This window comes from Petaurus breviceps, unplaced genomic scaffold (assembly GCF_028583685.1).
Source record: "Petaurus breviceps papuanus isolate PSGF00001 unplaced genomic scaffold, PetGlider_PUasm1.0 90654, whole genome shotgun sequence".
NCBI lineage: Eukaryota > Metazoa > Chordata > Mammalia > Diprotodontia > Petauridae > Petaurus > Petaurus breviceps.
Window position 1 is genome coordinate 1,383,835 of NW_027187301.1, and position 8,441 is coordinate 1,392,275.

An 8,441-nucleotide genomic window follows, 5' to 3' on the forward strand; every position below is an offset into this window, starting at 1 on the left:
TATTGAGTGAGTCCCTTAACCTCTCCATTGTTGTTCAGTCATATCTGACTATCCATGACCCCATTTGGGGTTTTCTTAGCAAAGATACTGGAGTGGTTTTCCATTTCCAGCTCATTTTATAGATGAGGAAACTGAGGCAAACAAGGGTAAGGGACTTGCCTAAGGTCACCCACCTAGTAGGTGTCTGAGGTCAGATTTGAACTCAGGAAGATGAGTCTTCCTGGAACTCTTATCTACTGTGCCATGTAGTTGCCCCTATCTCTCTATTATCAGCTTTATCATCTGTAAAATAAGATTGAATTAGGTCGTTTTTAAGAAAGTCTGTATTCAGTTTTTTGATAATTTTAGAACTAGATCACTACTTTTTTTTTCTTTTAGACTAAATTTTATTTTTTTTCACTTAACAAGCATATGTTTTTTCCTCAATTCCTTCCTTTTCCCTCCTCCCCATTGAGAACGAAGAAGAAAAAAGAAAAACAAAATCCTTGCAATAAATACACACAGGGAAGCAAAATACATTTCCACATTGGCTGTCTCATTCTCTATTACCTCCTTGTCAGGAAGTGGGGATCATCTTCAGTCCTCTGGAATTCATGGTTGGGCACTGCTTTGGTCAGAGCTGTTTCTCTCTACAATGCTGTTATTACTGCATACGTCTTTCTGATTCTGTTCACTTCACTCTGAATCCTTTCATACAAGTCAGGGAAACTTTGAAAATTTAATAAATATGCATCACCTTCTTTGTATTCCTCCCTGAACTAGAGATACTAGAAAAATATTGCCCCTGACCTCAAGGAGCTTATGATTTCTCCAGGGGGATAAGACACAAGAGTAAGTGCCAAAATGTGTTACATTTTATATATAACTAGTAAGTGTTACAGGAGTCCAGAGAAAGGGGAAGGTCACAGTGGCAAGAGAGAGCTTTTGAAATCATCAGGTCCCTTGATATAACTCTCACCTCTGTGACCTTGGGCAAGTCATGGGTCTTAATTTCCTTGTCTGTAAACTGAGTGTGTAAGGGTAGCAGATCTTCCAAGATCCTTCCCAACTCTAATTTCTATGGCCAGCTCTGGCTTCATGGAGAATTTTTGATTTTTACTGGGTCTGAAAAAAAGCGGAAAAAATTGGATAAAAGGAAGGAAGACCAATTAAATATGGTTCTTGGAGGGTGTAAATAAGAAAGAAGGTAAAACAAAAGGGAGTGGAAATCTATTTCTATTTTCAAGAAGACTTTGATAAGTTTTACCAACAAAAGCTATTTTAAAAAAGATTTTTCAATTATCAACCATTTCTTTTTTTAGTCTTACTCACCTGCTTGCCTCTATTGCACAGAAGGGGGAAAAATAAAAACAAAATCCCTATAACAAATATGCATACTCAAGCAAAACACATTGGCTATGTCCATAAATGTGCCTCATTCTGCATTATGAGTACATCACTTCTCTGTCAGGAGACCCTAAAAGCCATCCACAAAATGACCATAGGGTGATGTGCCCTGTATTGGGGGCAGAGTGGAGATAGGGGCTGTTTCTATTATAGGTAGGACAGACAAGATTGTACTTCTCTGGATAAAAAGTCTAAGAGCAAGGGATCCTTGGGGATCTGTCCTAGGTCTGGTCTTATTTGATATCTTTATAAATGATCTGGAGGACAGTGTACACAGAAAAATCTCCAAGTTTGTGGCTGACACTAACTGTTCTGGGTAGTGGAAAACGAAGCTAATGGAAACAGACGACAGGAAGAGCTTACAAATCAGTGCAATTTATAGACAGAGGAATGACAAGTTTTCACTTGGGCGCACACAAAATGCATTTAAAAATAAAAATATCCTAAGATCATAGAATTTAGAAAGCACAGGAAAATATCTGATTTGACCCCCAGTCTTCATGTATGCAGGTTATTATCACATCCTTTAAATTCAAATGAAACATCTAAAATGAAGGGTTCTGGGGGCGGCCAGGTGGCTCAGCGAGTAAGAGCACCGGCTCCAGTGTTGGGACGACCTGGAGATCGAATCCCGGGCTCGGACACTCAGCACCACACCCAGAAATAACTGGCCGTGTAACCTTGAGCAAGTTACTTAACCCTGATTGCTTAAAAAAATAAAAAATAAAAAAAAATAAAATGAAGGGTTCTGAGCTATCCATCTGAATCAAGAAAGGTACTAGGGAGTGATGTAGGTCATAAGACCATAGATTTTTTTTTTTTAGCTATAGTTATCTTTATTTTAATTACTTTTCAAAATGTAATTTATTTTTTGTTACATTTTAAGTTCCAAACTCTCTACCTTCCTTTCTCCCCACCCTGTACTACGGAAGGCCAAAATTTCACACACACACACACATACACAAACACACACACACATACATTTATGTAAAACCATACTATACATAGTTCTCTGTTTATCAGTTCTTTCTCTGGAGGTAGATAGCATTTTCCTTCTTAGGTCCTTTGTAATTGATTTAAATATTTATAATACTCAGAATAGCTTAGTCATTCATGTATAGAGAATTTGGTCAAATGCATAAGAATATGAGTCTTACTGATAAATGATAAATGGTCAAAGGATACCAACAGGCAGTTTTTGATGAAGACCATAGATCTAGAAGGGAAAGGGACCCAAGAAGTCACCTAGTCCAGTTCTCTTCTTTTACAGATAAGGAAACTGAGGCTAAGAAAGGTTAAGTGACTTGTCTATGATCGCTCAAGTGGCGACAGTCAAGATTCAAACTCAGATGCTGTGACTTTATTATTTTTTTCTTTAATGTGTGCACTTTTATTTGAACTGGTCTTAAGTCAGTGTACAGGTAAAGCTCTTCCCCTCCCCCAAGTACTGGCACCAATCTCAAAACTTTCAGGGAGACTATAAAAGTCCTCATTCACATCTATGTTGGGGGCAGGGAGGGAATTTAGGGGGCTATTCAATATGGCTGACAATTTTTAAAAAAGGAACAAGGTGGAAGATACAAAAAGTGTGTTTTTTTAAATTTTACATAATTTACATTTAAAGCAATACTAGTACCTCTACCCCCTCCCCCAAATCTGGATCTTTGTTACGACACTCCTTTGATCTAGCAGAGGACTGCCTTCACAGAGGCTTGTAACTCTGTAACAATGCATTATACTATATTTGGAATGACTATTTAAAAAAAAAAACAAATGTACAATCAGGGTCCTGAAGACCCACTGTAGAACTTTGGGGATGTTTGCCCTCCAACATACTTAGACTGCACATCACCTTCACTGTTCCAGTTTTTAAATCCTGAGTCAAGCACCAAAAAACAAACAAATGAACAAACAAGCAAATGAATGAATGAATAAAATAAAGCCATGCCAATCTCATCTCTTTTTGGGGGGCAATTATCATTTCACACCCTTTGACAAAAATTTGGAAGCATTGCGGTGGATAATGGAGGGCTTAGATTCATCACACTCCTGCTTGCTGATCCACATCTGCTAGAAGGTGGAAAGAGATGCCAGGATGGAGCCTCCAATCCAGACAGAGTATTTGCACTCAGATAGAGCAGTGATCTTGATTTTCATCATGCTGGGAGCTTGGGCTGTAATCTCCTTCTGCATCCTGTCAGCAATGCCTGGGTACATGGTGGTACCACTTGACAATAGGGTGTTGGAATACAAATCCTTATGGATGTCAACATCACACTTCATGTTTGAGTTGAAGGTAGTTTCGTGCATTCCACAGGATTTCATATCTAAGAAAGATCGTTGGAAGAGAGCTTCTGGGCATTGGAACCTCTCATTGCCAGTGGTGATAACCTGACCTTCAGGGAGCTTATAGCTCTTTTCCAGAGAGGAGCTGGATGCAGCAGTGGCCATCTCATGCTCAAAGTCTAGGGTGACATAACACAGCTTCTCCTTGATGTCACGCATGGTTTCCCTCTCAGCTGTGGTGGTGAAACTGTACCCTCTCTAAGTCAGGATCTTCATGAGGTAGTCTGTCAGATCACGGCCAGCCAGATCCAGATGGAGGATGGCATGGGGAAGGGGCATAACCTTCATAGATGGGCACAGATGGTCATACCATCACCGGAATCCATCACAATACCAGTGGCAAGACCAGAGGCATACAGGGACAGCACAGCCTGGATGGCAATGTACATGACTGGGGTGTTGAAGGTCTCAAACATAATCTGAATCTGTTGACTTTGGGGTTCAGGGGGGCTTCTGTGAGCAGCATAGGGTGCTCTTCAGGGGCCACATGGAACTCATTGTAGAAAGTATGATGCTAGGTCTTCTCCATGTCATTCCAGTTGGTGACAATACCATGTTCAACAGGATACGGGGTCAAAATACCTCTCTTGCTCTGGGCCTCATCCCCCACATAGCCGTCTTTCTGGCCCATACCCACCATCACACCCTGATGTCTGGGGCACCCAACAATGGAAGGGAAGACAGCCCGAGGGGCATTGTCTCCTGCAAAGCAAGCTTTGCACATTCCAGAGCCATTGTGAACAAGGAGAGCAGCAATATCATCATCCTTGGTGAACTTTGAAGTGGCAAGTTTAAACCCTTAAGAGAGAGAGGAGGTGGTGCCGCACCTGGAGGCAGGGGGGAGGCAAATGCATGCTGGGTGGAATAGCTCACAGCTCAGATGCTGTGACTTTAAATTCAGAGCTTTTTTCACTTCACCACACTTCCTCATTAATAAACATTCAGCTAATCCAATGTACTGCTATGTCCCCCAAAAGAGAATAAATTATTTGACATAAGCAAGAAGTGTACATAGACTGAAGTGAACATTTTGTCCTGCTCTTACGGTGTTTGCACAAATAAAAAGGGCATAATGGAAAAAGGGAAGATCCAGAGAAAGTAACTAGAAGGATAAAGGGAGGAATGCTGTGGAAGGACAAGTCAAGACCAACTTGGAAAGATGAGGCATGATTCAAACTTACAAAGTCATGGGCAGCATGGACATAAGTACAGTGCCCACATCCCAAAGTAAGAGCATAAGTCACGTAAGAAGTAAGGATAGCACTAGGTTGAAGACAAACGGGGGAAGCCCTACTTGTAATTTTTTTGTTTCTACTGGAGTGGTTGTACTAGCTGGAAGTTTTATTGAACTCAAAAGATGCTTTAGGAAAACATGAATGGCAAAATTGGTGGCCCAGAGGACCTAGCCCAGGCCACAGAGACCTATAAAATCTGTGACAAATTGCCTTTATGATTTTGAATTGAGTTCTTTGACCCACATTATTTGTGTCCTTTTTTCTTTTCAAATATTCTATTGATTAAACAAATCACTGTTACTTCCAGTGATACCACACCAACCAAAAAACATTCCTCTGTAATAAATAATTAAGTATAATAGACCCCTTAGTCCTTATCTAACTTGTACACTAACTCATAGGTTGGGTCCCCAAAGTTAACTTGGGTTCTAGGGGTTGCTCTGTGAATAATTATTCCTAATTGTATATCCTACAATTCCTCGTTGTAGCTCACAAGCCCTCACTTATGTGCTTCTCATAAACAATCAGCCAAAAGATTTAATTGGCTCTTATAAAAAATATTTAGTCAATTAGTCAATACAAATTTATTAAGCATCTACTATGTGTGAAGCCCTATGTGAGTGTTGGGAATACAAGGAAAGGCAAAAGACAGTCCCTCCACTCAAGGCACCCAGAGCCCAACATGGCAGACAACATGCAAACGGGTTATATATGGGATAAACTGGAGGTAATCAACAGAAGGAAGGCACTAGAATTAAGGAGTATGGGCCAAGGCATTCTGTAGAAGGTGATATTTTATCTGGGATGTAAAGGAAACCAGGGAAGCAAGGAGGCAGAAAGGAAGAGTAGAACATTCCAGGCATGGGGAACAGTCAGTGAAAAACACTTGGAGTTAGGACATGGGTGTATTGTTCAAATAACAGCAAGGAGACCATTATCTCTGGATCACAGGGTATGTGGAGGGGTATAAGGTGTAAGAAGACTGCAACATTGGAGGGAGGCAGGTTATGAAGGGCTTTGCACATCAAAGAGAGAATTTTATATTTAATCCAGTGATGATTGGGAGCCACTGGAATTTATTGAGCAGGGGGGATGGGTGTGGCTAGATCTGTGTTTTAGAAAGACCATTTTGGCAGCTGAATGGGGAATGAACTAGAGTGGGCAGAGACATATGGCAGAGAGACTAACCAGCAGGCTATTGCAGCAGGCCATTTCCTCAAATTGCATAACAATTACAAAATTTTCCTCCCCAAATCTGGGACATACTCTCCCACAAATATACACAGAGTCTATGGTCGAGAGAGAGGATACAAACTTAAAATATGATAGTGAGGCATATGTGTAGGGAGCTCCAGTTCATGTAGGTCTTTCCATGCTTATTTATATTCACCAAATTCCTTTCTTACGGCACAGTAATATTCCTTTGCATTCATGTACCACATTTGCTTAGCCATTCAACCAACCCAATTCTTTCCTTTCACAAAAGGTTCTACTATAAATATTTTGGTATATTGCAGAGACTTTCTTCTTATCAGTGGCCGATATGCCTAGTAATGAAATACCTGGGTCAAAGGTTATAAACATTTTAGTTTATTGTCCTAATTCCGATTAGTACTATGTGCAAGTCACTGTGTTAGGTGATTAGGAGTTGGAGGAAAGATTCTGAAAAACTTGCACATGAGAGGATATGATATAATTAACATTTATTTAGCACCTGCTATGCATCAGACACTGTGCTAAGTGCTAGGGATAAATAAGCTCCCCTCAAGGAGCTCACAGTCTAACGGGGGGGAAGACAATACACAAAAGGGTGCTCAAAAAAAGAGGGGTGAGGTGTACCAGAAAGGACTTTACACAGGGGCATGATGAAAAATGATGATGGAGTTGAAAACAAGTAGAGCAACTGGAGATGGATGAAGAGGTGGCTGGGGTTTTGAGGGCTCTAAAAAAAGGAAGAGAGTTTTTTTGTTTGTTTTTGTTTGCTTTTTGTTTTTTGCTCCACCATTCACCTTCTAAACAGAGAGGCAGAAGCAACTAAGGATCTGGAGTTCCATTGATGTCATTTTTACAGATGAATAAACTGAGGCCAATAGAGGGTATGATTTGCCCCCAAATCACAAGCTAATAAGTGGTAGAGGGGGAAGCACTCACAGGTTCAGTAACAGTAAGTGCAGAGGGAAAAGTCAATGCACTTTTTATCTTACTGTGCTGCTTCACATAATCCCTATATCCTTGTTTATTTCTGTTTCCTTATTTCTATCAATGACAGAGTCATCCTTGACTCTTCACTGTCCCCTGCATTTCACTCATCAGTCAATAAGTCTGTTCCCTTTTTCTTTTGGGCTCCATTTAAGTTTATACACTCACATATATTACTAAGAGAAAAGATATGCCCATAAAAGCCATCACATTCAGCAGTTTGACAAAGCATTTGAAACTTACTAGATTAGATGGAATTAATGAATGCAGCACCAATGTATAAATAATGGAATGGTACACTCCTGATCCCAGAATATTACTATTCATACGGTAGGAGAGAAAAATGATGACACTATCAGAGGCACAGGAAAGCAAATAAAGAGGAAATTCATATGCTACTCCACAAACAACAAAAGAAAACATTTTGGAAATGACAAATATTGACACACTGCTACAGTTTCATTACAAATTTACCCAAAAGAAATGTGTACACATAGATGTGTCTTTGTAACAGTAGGGAAGTAATGAAGAAGCCAAATATATTAAGCTTGAATGGGACCTGTCAATTCTTTACTCCTTTATCCCCTCCACTACAACCTCAGCAATAGCATCCCAATTCAAGGCCTTATCACCCCATGCCTTATACTATTGCAATAATTTCCTTACTGGTCTACCTGTCTATCATCTCTCTCTTTTCTAGTCCTTCCTACATTGATCTGCTGCTGCTCAACTAATTTTCCTGATGCACAGCTCTGATCATGTCACTTACCCCAAAACAAAAAACAAAAACAAACCTCAATGCCTCCCCACCACCTTTAGAGCAAAATCCAAAATCTTAACCTGAAATTCAAGGTCTTGTGGTATGGGAGAAAGAGCAAGTCATTGATAGAGCAAGATACAAGTATTTTAGTTCTCTCTGGGTTACTTAACAGTTATATAACTCCATAAACTGTCAGACCTCATTTTCTTTTTCTCTAAAATAAGAATAATATTGTATCCTAAAAGCAAGTTCTGGTTTATTTTGGGGTCCCTATATCTTCCCAATGTAATCTCCCACTATTGCCTTTTTTAACAGAAAAATAAAATATATTACTGACAGCAATAAATGTAGGTTGTTTGAATTATCCTGTTAAAAGAAAAAGAGTTACATAGTAGATAAAACAAAACTCATCAGTATGTTGCTTATAGGAAATGTATTGAATGCAAAAGGATATAGTGAGATTAAAATTAAGAAGCTATTCTAACATAGCTGATGAAACTTCTAATTGAAGAGAA

General features: G+C 39.6%; 1 pseudogene; it reads right to left on the bottom strand.

The window, feature by feature from the left end:
• Positions 1–3,363: 3,363 nt before the first annotated feature.
• LOC138143771 (actin, cytoplasmic 2-like) lies at positions 3,364–4,822 on the bottom strand (annotated as a pseudogene).
• Between the last annotated feature and the right edge of the window lie 3,619 nt (positions 4,823–8,441).